Raw genomic sequence first — 10807 nt, 5'->3', positions numbered from 1 at the left:
GATTAGTTGACACCTGAGATATAGACCTTTCAGAAGGGAGTGTTCCGGCCGACTGTGGTCCAGGGGAGAGCTCCTAACACTGGTACCTGGCGTCTAATAAAACCGGTCCCTAAAGAACGACTACAGAGCCGGGGTGGACTAAACCCTTTGTTACAACTCCTGGTTGGGGCTATTGACTGCCCTTGCTAAATAGCCTGACTACGATCACCTCTCCTAGAGGGTGCTATTAACAAATCTGTCTGTGCTGGCTTTACCTCGTTCACGGGGCCCTGCCCCCGACTTATCACTAGGGTAGGTGGTCCCCTAGGGTACAAATGGCTTCTGGGCCTATGTTCTGGTCCAGGCTCAGTTGGGATCTGTCCAGAACACAGCATGCAGCCAAAAGAGGAAGACACTCCCTTGTGCAAGACACTATATAGTCTGCCAAGGGGAGTGGTCAACCTGGGCTAAACCTATAGGGGGTAGCCTAATAACTGTAATAGGAGTGCAGAGGGCTCTGCCCTATAACAATACAGATTAGATAAAGATAAGGGATAACACCATAGGGAGCTTAACCCTATGGGTCCCTACACACATGTGAGAGCACGGTCTGTGATTGAGCGGACGTTTGGGGTCCTCAAAAGCCGGTTCTGCTGCCTGGATAAATCAGGAGGCAGCCTCATGTATAGCCCCACCAAAGTTGCCAACATCATCGGTGCGTGTGCTGTACTGCTCAATCTGGCTAACCGGCACGGCTTACCAGGTTTTGAATTTTTCAAGTTTTCTTGTCATATGCAAACAACATTACTGTAATGATTTTTTTTTGACCCGTGTTCCTCACAACTTTACAGGTGAGGTGGCCGATGACCTTGATCCATCCACCAGATCCTGTCCAACGTGCGGATGCCCGAGGGAGTCAAGTCCGGGGACAAATTGTTACCAATTACTTTGCCTGTAAGTACGTACAATCTTTAATCCCATACACAAGAAATACCAAACAACTTGTCCAAAAAATACATATTTATTCTTAGGGAACACTTCCCCAATAGTTTTTTTGTATTTTTGTCTAGAACAAAAAAGAAAGCAAAAACAAAAACAAAACATAGGACAAAGAAAAGAAAGGTTCCACCAAACACTAATAGCACTGTGCCCAATTCATTTGCACTTCCAAAGCTGCCTCGTTGAGCCTGCAGGAGGGGGAGCTGTGCTGGTAGAGCTTGTGGGCTCTGTTGGCTTTTGGCCCTGTTGCTTGAGGGCAGCAACTTGTTCTCTTAGTAGTGCATTTTGTTCTGCCAACAGAGCCACATTTTTGCCTTTTCAGCTCTACCTTCTCCTCCTCCTTTGCATGCTATTTATAATTTGCTCATAAAAGTATTTGGCCAAGCTTTTACATTCCCTATCTGATCCCCCATGTTCCCCTATAAGTGGGCGGCCATATTTGTCCAGCAGGAGGCCGTTGGCATTAGAAGCTGTAACTGACAGGCTGAGAAGGGACAGTCAGGTCGGCAAAACAGTCAGGTTTTGGGATTTCAAGTAACAATTACTTACAAAAGCAGCCCTATCAGTAAAAAAATGATCAACACGACCTATAGGCAACTTTTTAATTAGATTTATATTTAAAAAAAAAGATTTTTGGTGTCAGTATAACTTTAATCTTAAGATTCTCTGCAAAAGTAAATACACTTGGATTACTGTCATTACATCTACCTTGGCCAACATTCTGGTCTGTATCGAACATGCCGGAGACACCGCGCACGCTCTCCCGGTGTATAAATGGCAGCAGCAGCTCCTCATAACGGGTATAATGGACCCGCTTGCCAGGCCCTCCTCCAGTTCCTAATCTAAAGAAAATATACAAATGGTTTTATTGTGTTGTCTCCAATAAGCAAGCCATAACAACGCACTCACTTTTTGTTACTCATTGTTGCCCCAATCAATTGCCTTTACTTTCAAGTGTAACAATACTAAGGCTGTGACACCAAAACCCTACTAAAATGCTGCAAGTTGCTGCTAAGTGGCCTCGCTAACTCTCTAACCTCTCTCTGTATAACCAATGCTTAAACAATAATCCTCCTTGATAAAGGACAGTACAGAGCATTAAGGGGTCTGTTTACTAAAGTGCGTTTAAATTGTCTAAGAGTATAGTCTATGAACAGTCGCTAACTTTAAAGTAGAATATTTGTTAGCAAGAATAGTGGCAAAGTTTCTTTGGTCGCCATAATATTCGCCAATATAGTGGTGACTATTACAAAGTCGCGACAAATCGCACAAATACAATACTTTGTATATTTTGGCGACTTTTTTTGTCGCGACTTTGTAATCTTGTGTCACACGCGACTTGCAGCCATTTTGTGGCGACTTTGTAATCTCGTGACATGTGCGACTTGCGGCCATTTTGTGTCATTGAGCCTGCTGTCCCCAAACTGAGAGCATCATGCCTGGGGTTTCAGAGCTGCTAATGGGGGAGAGGCAATATATTATTGAATGCTTCCTGCACTCAGGGTATGACAGGCTGCCACTGGGGCCCATAGGGGTCCATGAAAGGAAGAGGGCTATCCTGAGCGACCTAATAGCCGGGTTGCACAGGGGCTTCAACCTGGAAATAGACCTCCGCCTGCTCCAGCGGATTTGGTCAGACCTGAAGCGCAGGAACTTTCAGGAGATAGCAAAAATAGCTGCAGGTAATTATTGTACTTTAATATGGTTTTACACAATACGTTTCTTAAAAGATTTAGCAAGTAATTTGAACTAAAAGTACAAATGTAAGAAATGTATATATTTCTCTCTCGCTCTCTCTCTCTCTCTCTCTCTATATATATATATGTGTGTGTGTATATATGCATGTTTTTTCAAAAATACACAATAAAGTTCACAATAAAGAGGGAGTTTTAAATATGTTGTGGCATTTTGAAAAACAAATACATATACACACATATATATATATATATATACAGGTATAGGACCCATTATCCAGAATACTCGGGACCAAGGGTATTCCGGATAAGGGGTCTTTCCGTTATTTGGATCTCCATACCTTAAGTCTAATAAAAAAATCAATAAAACATTAAACACTTTTTAGGAGGGACAGAGAGATTAAAAAGGGTGGAGGGGTTTGTCTTTACGTAAAGTCAGAGTTAAAGCCATGTAATAAAGACATTACCAATGAAAACGTTGAATCTCTTTGGGTAGAAATTTCAGTAGGGCTGAAGGTCACAAAGAAAATGATCATTGGTGTATGCTATAAACCACCCCGTATAGATGAGGGGGATGAGGCCCAGCTATTGTTGCAAATGGAGGAGGCTTCACAACTGGGTCAAGTTGTTATTATGGGGGACTTTAATTATCCGGACATTGACTGGAGTAATGGGGGGGCTAAGTCAGAAACAGCTAGTAGGTTTGTAAATATGCTAAATGACAACTTTTTATTTCAGGCGGTTCAAGAACCTACTAGGAATGACTCTATTTTGGACCTGGTGATTTCTAATAATACTGAACTTATCTCTAACATTTGTGTGGGTGAGCATTTGGGGAACAGTGATCCCAACATGGTCCCTTTGAGATAATGCTACAGAGACAGCTCTATAAGGGAGGAACTAAAACGCTCAATTTTAGACGTGCAGACTTTGCCAGTATAAGGGCATCTCTGCAATGTGTCAGCTGGGAAAGGCTTTTCATGGGGTTAGACACAGAAGGAAAATGGAACATCTTTAAAACATTGCTTTGTAGGTATACACAACAGTATATCCCCCTTGTAAGCAAGGAGAGGCATCGCAAAGCAAAACCTTTATGGCTGAATAAAAGTGTTAGTGTCGGGGTTGGTAATAAAAAATGTGCTTTTAAAGCATTCAAGTTAGCTGGGGCAGCTGGGGCTTTCATCAGGTACAAGGGGGCAAATAAAGCAGCAAAAAAGCTATCAGGCAGCTAAAATAGAGATGGAAAGGGATATTGCAGCTAGGAGTAAAAAGAATCCAAAATTATTTTTTAATTATGTGAATAGTAAAAAAATTAAGCAAGAAGGGGTGGGAACCTTATTATCATGGGGGGGGGGGTAAGTTGGTTGATGAGAACGGGGAAAAAGCAGAAATTTTGAACTCTTATTTTCCATCTGTCTATTCATCTGAGGAGCCAGATAATGAAGGCTTCCCTTGTAATATGCCCAGTTCTAGTAATTTAGCTACTGACGCGTGGGTCACTCGGGGGGGAATTCAAAAGAGACTTGAACATGTAAAGGGAAACAAAGGTCCAGGGCCGGATGGGATTCATCCCAGGGTATTAAATGAGCTGAGCGCTGTGATTGCCAAACCTCTTCACTTAATTTTTCAGGATTCATTGAGGTCTGGCATGGTGCCGAGAGACTGGCGGATTGCTAATGTGGTGCCATTATTTAAACAGGGATCCCGTTCTCAGCCTGAAAACTATAGGCCTGTTAGTCTGACATCAGTAGTAGGAAAGCTTTTGGAAGGGGTAATAAGGGATAGGGTACTTGAATACATTGCAGTTCACAATACTATTAGTTTGTGCCACATGGGTTTATGGGTAACAGATCTTGCCAGACTAATTTAGTCGCCTTTTATGAGGAGGTGAGCAGGAACCTCGATGCTGGAATGGCAGTGGATGGGATCTACTTGGACTTTGCTAAAGCGTTTGATACAGTACCTCACAGAAGGTTAATGATCAAATTGAGTAATATTGGCCTAGAACATAATATTTGTAATTGGATAGAGAACTGGCTGAAGGATAGATTACACAGAGTGGGGGTAAATGGAACATTTTCTAATTGGACCAGTGTGGTTAGTGGGTACCGCAGGGGTCAGTCCTTGGGCCTTTGCTTTTTAACTTGTTTATTAATGCCCTGGAGAGGGGCATAGACAGTACTGTTTCTATTTTTGCTGATGACACAAAATTGTGCAAAACTATAAGTTCCATGCAGGATGTGCCGCTTTGCAGAGCGATTTGACAAAATTGGAAAACTGGGCAGCAAACTGGAAAATGAGGTTCAATGTTGATAAGTGCAAAGTTATGCCCTTTGGTAGAAATAATATAAACGCAAACTATCTACTGAATGGGAGTGAGTTGGGGGGATCCTTAATGGAGAAGGATCTAGGGGGTTTTGTAGATAACAAGTTGTCTAATTCCAGGCAGTGTCATTCTGTGGCTACTAAAGCAAATAAAGTGCTGTCTTGTATAAAAAAGGGCATTGACTCAAGGGATGAGAACATAATTTTGCCCCTTTATAGGTCCCTGGTAAGGCCTCACCTTCAGTATGGGGGGCAGTTTTGGGCTCCAGTCCTTAAGAAGGATATTAATGAGCTGGAGAAAGTGCAGAGACTGCAACTAAACTGGTTAAGGGGATGGAAGGGTTAAACTATGAGGTGAGACTGTCAGGGTTGGGGTTGTTTTCTCTGGAAAAGAGGCGCTTGCGAGGGGACATGATTACTCTGTACAAGTACATTAGAGGGGATTATAGGCAGATGGGGGATGTTCTTTTTTCCCATAAAAACAATCAACGCACCAGAGGCCCCCCCTATAGATTAGAGGAACGGAGCTTCCATTTGAAGCAGCGTAGGGGGTTCCTCACGGTGAGGGCAGTGAGGTTATGGAATGCCCCTAGAGATGGGGTAATGGCAGATTCTGTTAATGCCTATAAGAGGGGCCTGGATGAGTTCTTGATCAATCAGAATATCCAAGGCTATTGTGATACTAATATCTACAGTTAGTACTAGTGGTTGTATTTATAGTTTATGTATGTGAGTGTATAGATTGGTAGGTGTGGGTTAGGTGTGCTGGGTTTACTTGGATGGGTTGAACTTGATGGACACTGGTCTTTTTCAACCCTATGTACTGTAACTATGTAACTATTAATTAAACACAACACGATGGTTTTGCCTCCAATAATGATTATTTACATCTTAGTTGGGATCAATTGCAAGGTGTTGTTTAATTACTACAGAGAAAAAGGAAATCAGTTTTTAAATTCTGAATTACTTGATTAAAATGGAGTCTATGGGAGACTGGCTTTCCGTAATTTGGAGCTTTCTGGATAACGGGTTTCCGGATAAGGGATCCCATACCTGTGTGTAATATATATATATATACACACACACACACACATTTTCAAATACATATGCATAAATAAGTTTAATGCAGGGGGGAAGCAGCAGGGAGCGGCCCATAGTGTGAGACATTTGGGGAAGGGCCACGAATGTTTTAGGGGGCCCTGGCTAACAATGTCCGTGTGTCCTTTGTATTGATGTGAGGGTTCACAGGGGGAGGGGCCAGTGGGGGCGTGGGAGGAGGGGGGCCCAAAAAATGTTGTTGTGAGGGGCCCCGTTATTTAGGATGGTGGCCCTCTGTGTATGAATGTATATATATATATATGTATAATAGATTGAAATAACATCTTGCAGTACTGTCCCACAGAACTCCATATCCATGTGGCACCTCTTTTCCCTCCAGAGGCACAACCCCAGGCACACCAGGCTCCAGAGGCCCCCGAGGCCCCAGCACCCGGCCAGGCCCCAGCACCCGGCCAGGCCCCAGCACCACCAGAGGCCCCAGCGGCCCCAGAGGCCAAAGAGGCCCCCGAGCCCCCTTACTCTCCCCCCCTTGATTCCTCCCCCAGTTTCCCCCTTGCCCTTGAGTTCTCCCCCCAGACCCCCAGGCACCAGGTTCTCTTGCCGACGAGGGACCATCACGCCGATCAATGCAGGAGGACCTGGATAACATCAAGGCTGAGTTGGCCCACCTCCAGGGGGAAATGGCCGAGCTAAGGAGGGACATGGAAGAACTCAAGGGCAGCAAGCCCTACGTTTTTTTCCCCTTTTTATTCTATTTTAAAAGATTTTATTGTTAAAGTAAAAGTTTTTAGTTTTCTACTTTTGAACTGAGTAATGTCTCATTATTTTTCCTTCCTTGATATGGTATTCTATACTTTCATGTAGTTTCCCCTACACTCTTACATTTATCAGTAACACATCAATATGCTATATGGGTTACATGTTTGCAAATATTCTGCCAACAATTGTGCCTTTAGCCCATTTTGTTGCCAGAATAATTGCAATATTATATTTGTCCCCGTTTAATAAAGTGCCCATAACATATTTGCCATTTATTCTGTGTCTAAAATCTCCCACTTAATTTAAGCCACTTTAGCAAACGGACACCTAAGGATTTGGCTAAATAGTTCTTAAATACCCCCCCAATTTACTGGCCTAATTTGATGTTGTACTACACAGCTTTGAGGCCATAAGTTACACACATAATAATAGGCGGCCATACATACATTACATACAAGTAAAGTAAGCAGGAAAGAAGCCAAAATGGAAGGAAAGACAGTAAGCCAAAAGGAAAAGCCAGTTGAGTAGAAAAGCAGATGAGCGTGTGTTTAAACAGAAAGATATTTACCTGTATCTGGAGGCCTCTGCCAGCTTTTTTTTCAGGACCTTTTTATATCTTGATAGCGCTTCTTGCAGTTTTGGACATTGCGGAGACACACACCCACGCTAATAACAGCCTCCGCAATGTCCTTCCAGGCCTTAGCTTTAAAGGCAGTGGGTGTTTTGGCCGCATATCTGCCAATCACCTTTTCGTACACAGGCAACAGCCCCTCTATCAGGGCCTCATTTTCAAATTGCGTAAATTTGAGGTTACGCAGCCTCTCCTGCCCCTCCTGCCTCCGGCCAGATGAAGGGGAGGAAGCTCATCGCTCTCACCGGTGGCTTCCTCCGGATGGTAGTCCCTGTCTGTGCCCTCTGGCTCGGACTCATCAGGGCCTCTCCGAGTCACTGTTAGAGGACACGGTATCTGGCAAGTGCTGCATGTTAGATATAGATATCAATATCAAGATCAAGATCAATATCGCTCTCTCTCTAGCACTTCTGTGCTCTCTCAGGGCAAATGGCCAAAATGGCGCCGGTTTTATGCTGCCGCGTGCATCAAGTCACGTGGCAATTGCAGCGTGCGCAATGCTGCAACAATTAGTGTGCACGCAAACATTATCGTACGTGTGCTAATTAGCGTGCACGCAAAAAGTACCGCGCTGCGCGTGTGTTAATTGGTGCGCATGCGGTTATTACCGCTGTGGGCATGCGTAAATTAGCGTGCATGCGGTACTTACCGCTGTAGGCGTGTGTTAATTAGCGTGCATGCGGTATATACCGCGGGTGCGATAATTAGCACGCATGCGAAAAGTAGCGCACACGTTATTTAACTCGCGTAGAGTTTTCGCGACTAAAATTTTGCATGCAATATCACGCGTAAATAAGCGCAAGTGTGCTTATAGTGAATCGTGTGATAAGTCGCAAAAATTTAGACGCGATAAAATTTTTAACGCACTTTAGTGAATTGGCCCTAAGGTCTCCTAGAGAGAGAGTGTACAGGGAGAACAGCAAAGGACCAAGCGCAGAGCCCTGAGGCACCCCCACACTAAGCAGAACCCCCCACACTGAGCTGAACCCCCACACTGAGCTGAACCGGGGTAGAGGATTTGTTAGCGAGAGAAACAGAGAAGGAGCGGTTAGAGAGATAGGGGAGACCCAGGGTGCAGCCTGATCCCGGATACCCAGAGAATAGAGAATCTGCATAAGGACAGAATGGGCTTTGATACTGTTGCAGAATGGGCAACAGTATCAAAAGCAGAGGAAAGGTCTAGGAGAATGAGGACCGAGTAGCTCCCTTTGGCCTTGGCAGTCTGGGGATCATTTGCCCCCCCTACATAAGGCCGTCTCAGTGGGGGCAGGCCAGAAACCAAACTGCATAGGGTCCAGCAGATTATGGGGCAGAGGGACTGAGGGACACGAGAAAATATAAGAGAGAGACAGGGGGGCAGGAGAGAGACGGGACGGTAGTTAGAAAGGCAGGACGGGTCCAGCGTAGCCTTTTTAAGAATGGGTTTGACACAGGCTTGTTTGTAGTGAGAGGGAAAAGTACCAGAAGCCAGAGAGGAACTGAATATGTGGGTAAGAGCTGGAGTAAGGGCAGGGGCACACTGTTAGTAGGGATGGGGGCATAGGGCCCAGTGAGCAGGGAGTAGGCGGAGAGGATCGGAGAAGCTGAGAAACTTCAGACTCTGTTACGAGCAGTGCTGGATTTAAAGTCGGGGCGCCCCGAGGCCGCGACTCGAGCGCATGCATGCAAACAAGCTCCCCAATCTTCTCCCCCCCGCCAGCAGCGCGCATGCGCAGGTATTTAAACTCCCTTACGGAGCTGTGGGGAGAAATCCCCATTGCTCCGTATGGGAGCGAAATGTCACAATTTCGTTGCGGCGGGGCAGCATACCGCCCCTAAATTTGTACCGCCCTAGGCCCGGGCCTTTGTGGCCTCGCCACAAATCCGGGCCTGGTTACGAGACTGAAGGAGCTGAATACGGAGAGAGGAGATTTAGGAAGGTTGAGATTACCGGTATCTGAGGGTTGGGAAAATTGTTTGCGGATAGAATGGACTTTGCTTTTAAAGAAGTCAGCAAAGTCCTGGGGGGGGGGTCAGATACGACTGATTCATTAGGTGAGGGATGAAGTAGCGTGTTAGAGATATTTATAAGTGAGTTATAGTATACTTGCTTGGCCTGGGATAGGGCCGTATTGAGACTCACCATAAGAAATTTATAGTGGAGGATGTCAGCTTTCACGTGTGATTTCCTCCAAATGCGCTCAGCGGGTCGGGCACAGGAGCAGAAATCGTGTCTGAGGGTTAAGCCAGGGCCGGAGATTGTGGGCACGACTGCGTTGGGGCTGCAGGGGGGCATGGGTGTTAATTGCGGATGATAAAATAGAGTTTTAGGTATTTACCAGTGACTCAGGATCAGAGGAAGCACAGAAGGAGGAGAGGCTAGAACTAAGAGAGTTAGAGTGAGCAGTTATATCCACCCTTTGAGTGTTGGGAATCAGGGTTTTAGGCTGAGCGTTAGTAGAAGGAGAATGAGACACGTGCGAGATAGAAAAGAGATAAGATGATGATCTGAAAGAGGAAAAGGCTCACTGTTAAATGCAGATAGATCTAGATTTTTGGAAAAGACCAGATCTAGGAAAGGACCATCTTTATGGGTAGCTGTATTAGTCCCATTGCCGGAGATCAAAGGAGGAGGTTAGATGGAGAAATCGAGAGGCCGGGGCTGAGAGGGGGCATCTATATGGCAATTGAAATCGCCTAAAATGATTGCAGGGGGGTCAGAGCATAGAAACAAAGAGCCAGGATTCAAAGTCAGAGAGAAAAGTAGCCAAGGGTTTTGAAGAAGGAGGTCTGTAACCAACTGCGGGGAGTGTGAGAGAAGGAAAGGCCGCCATAGGAGAGAGCTGCCTCAATAGCATTATCATTCTGAGAGAGCCAGGTCTCTGTTATGGCAAAAAGGTGAAAAGACTTGGAGCAAAACAGATCATGAATAAAAGCGGCTTTGTTAGTTACAGAGCGGGTATTGAGAAGGGCACAAGGGAAGGGGAGAGAGTGGGAATGTGAATAAGGTTAGACAGGTTAGCGATTTGTGAGGGTTTTACCAGAGGAGAAGCATTGTGTGGGCGATAGGAAATGGGTATATGGCAGGGACCAGGATTGGGAGAGATATGACCTGCGGCCAGTAGGGGCAGTAAGGAGAGGGAGAGGAGGTGGGAGAAAGATTTAAAATTGTTGTGCTTTTGTGAGGTATTGGTTGGAGGCGCTAGATTTTTCAAAAATGTATAAAGATTATAAGAGCAGCAGTGAGTAGAATGGAGCAGAGAGGGAGATATTACTATGGAGTAGGGACAGGCAGCTGGGGCTAAAGGGAGACGTTACCTTTGGAAACATGAAGATGAAAGATAAGACCAACAGGAGCAATGACATTATACAGGCATATCCA

General features: G+C 45.1%; 1 long non-coding RNA gene across 1 annotated transcript; it reads left to right on the top strand.

Moving 5' to 3' along the window:
• Nucleotides 1-577: 577 nt before the first annotated feature.
• LOC116411482 lies at nt 578-6500 on the top strand. Its single transcript, XR_004223127.1, has 3 exons — nt 578-742; nt 831-933; nt 6400-6500. It is a non-coding gene; the product is annotated as an uncharacterized LOC116411482 (long non-coding RNA).
• The last annotated feature ends 4307 nt before the right edge of the window (nt 6501-10807 follow it).

This window comes from Xenopus tropicalis, chromosome 6, assembly GCF_000004195.4.
Source record: "Xenopus tropicalis strain Nigerian chromosome 6, UCB_Xtro_10.0, whole genome shotgun sequence".
Lineage (NCBI taxonomy): Eukaryota > Metazoa > Chordata > Amphibia > Anura > Pipidae > Xenopus > Xenopus tropicalis.
This window is presented reverse-complemented; position numbering and strand designations above follow the sequence as displayed.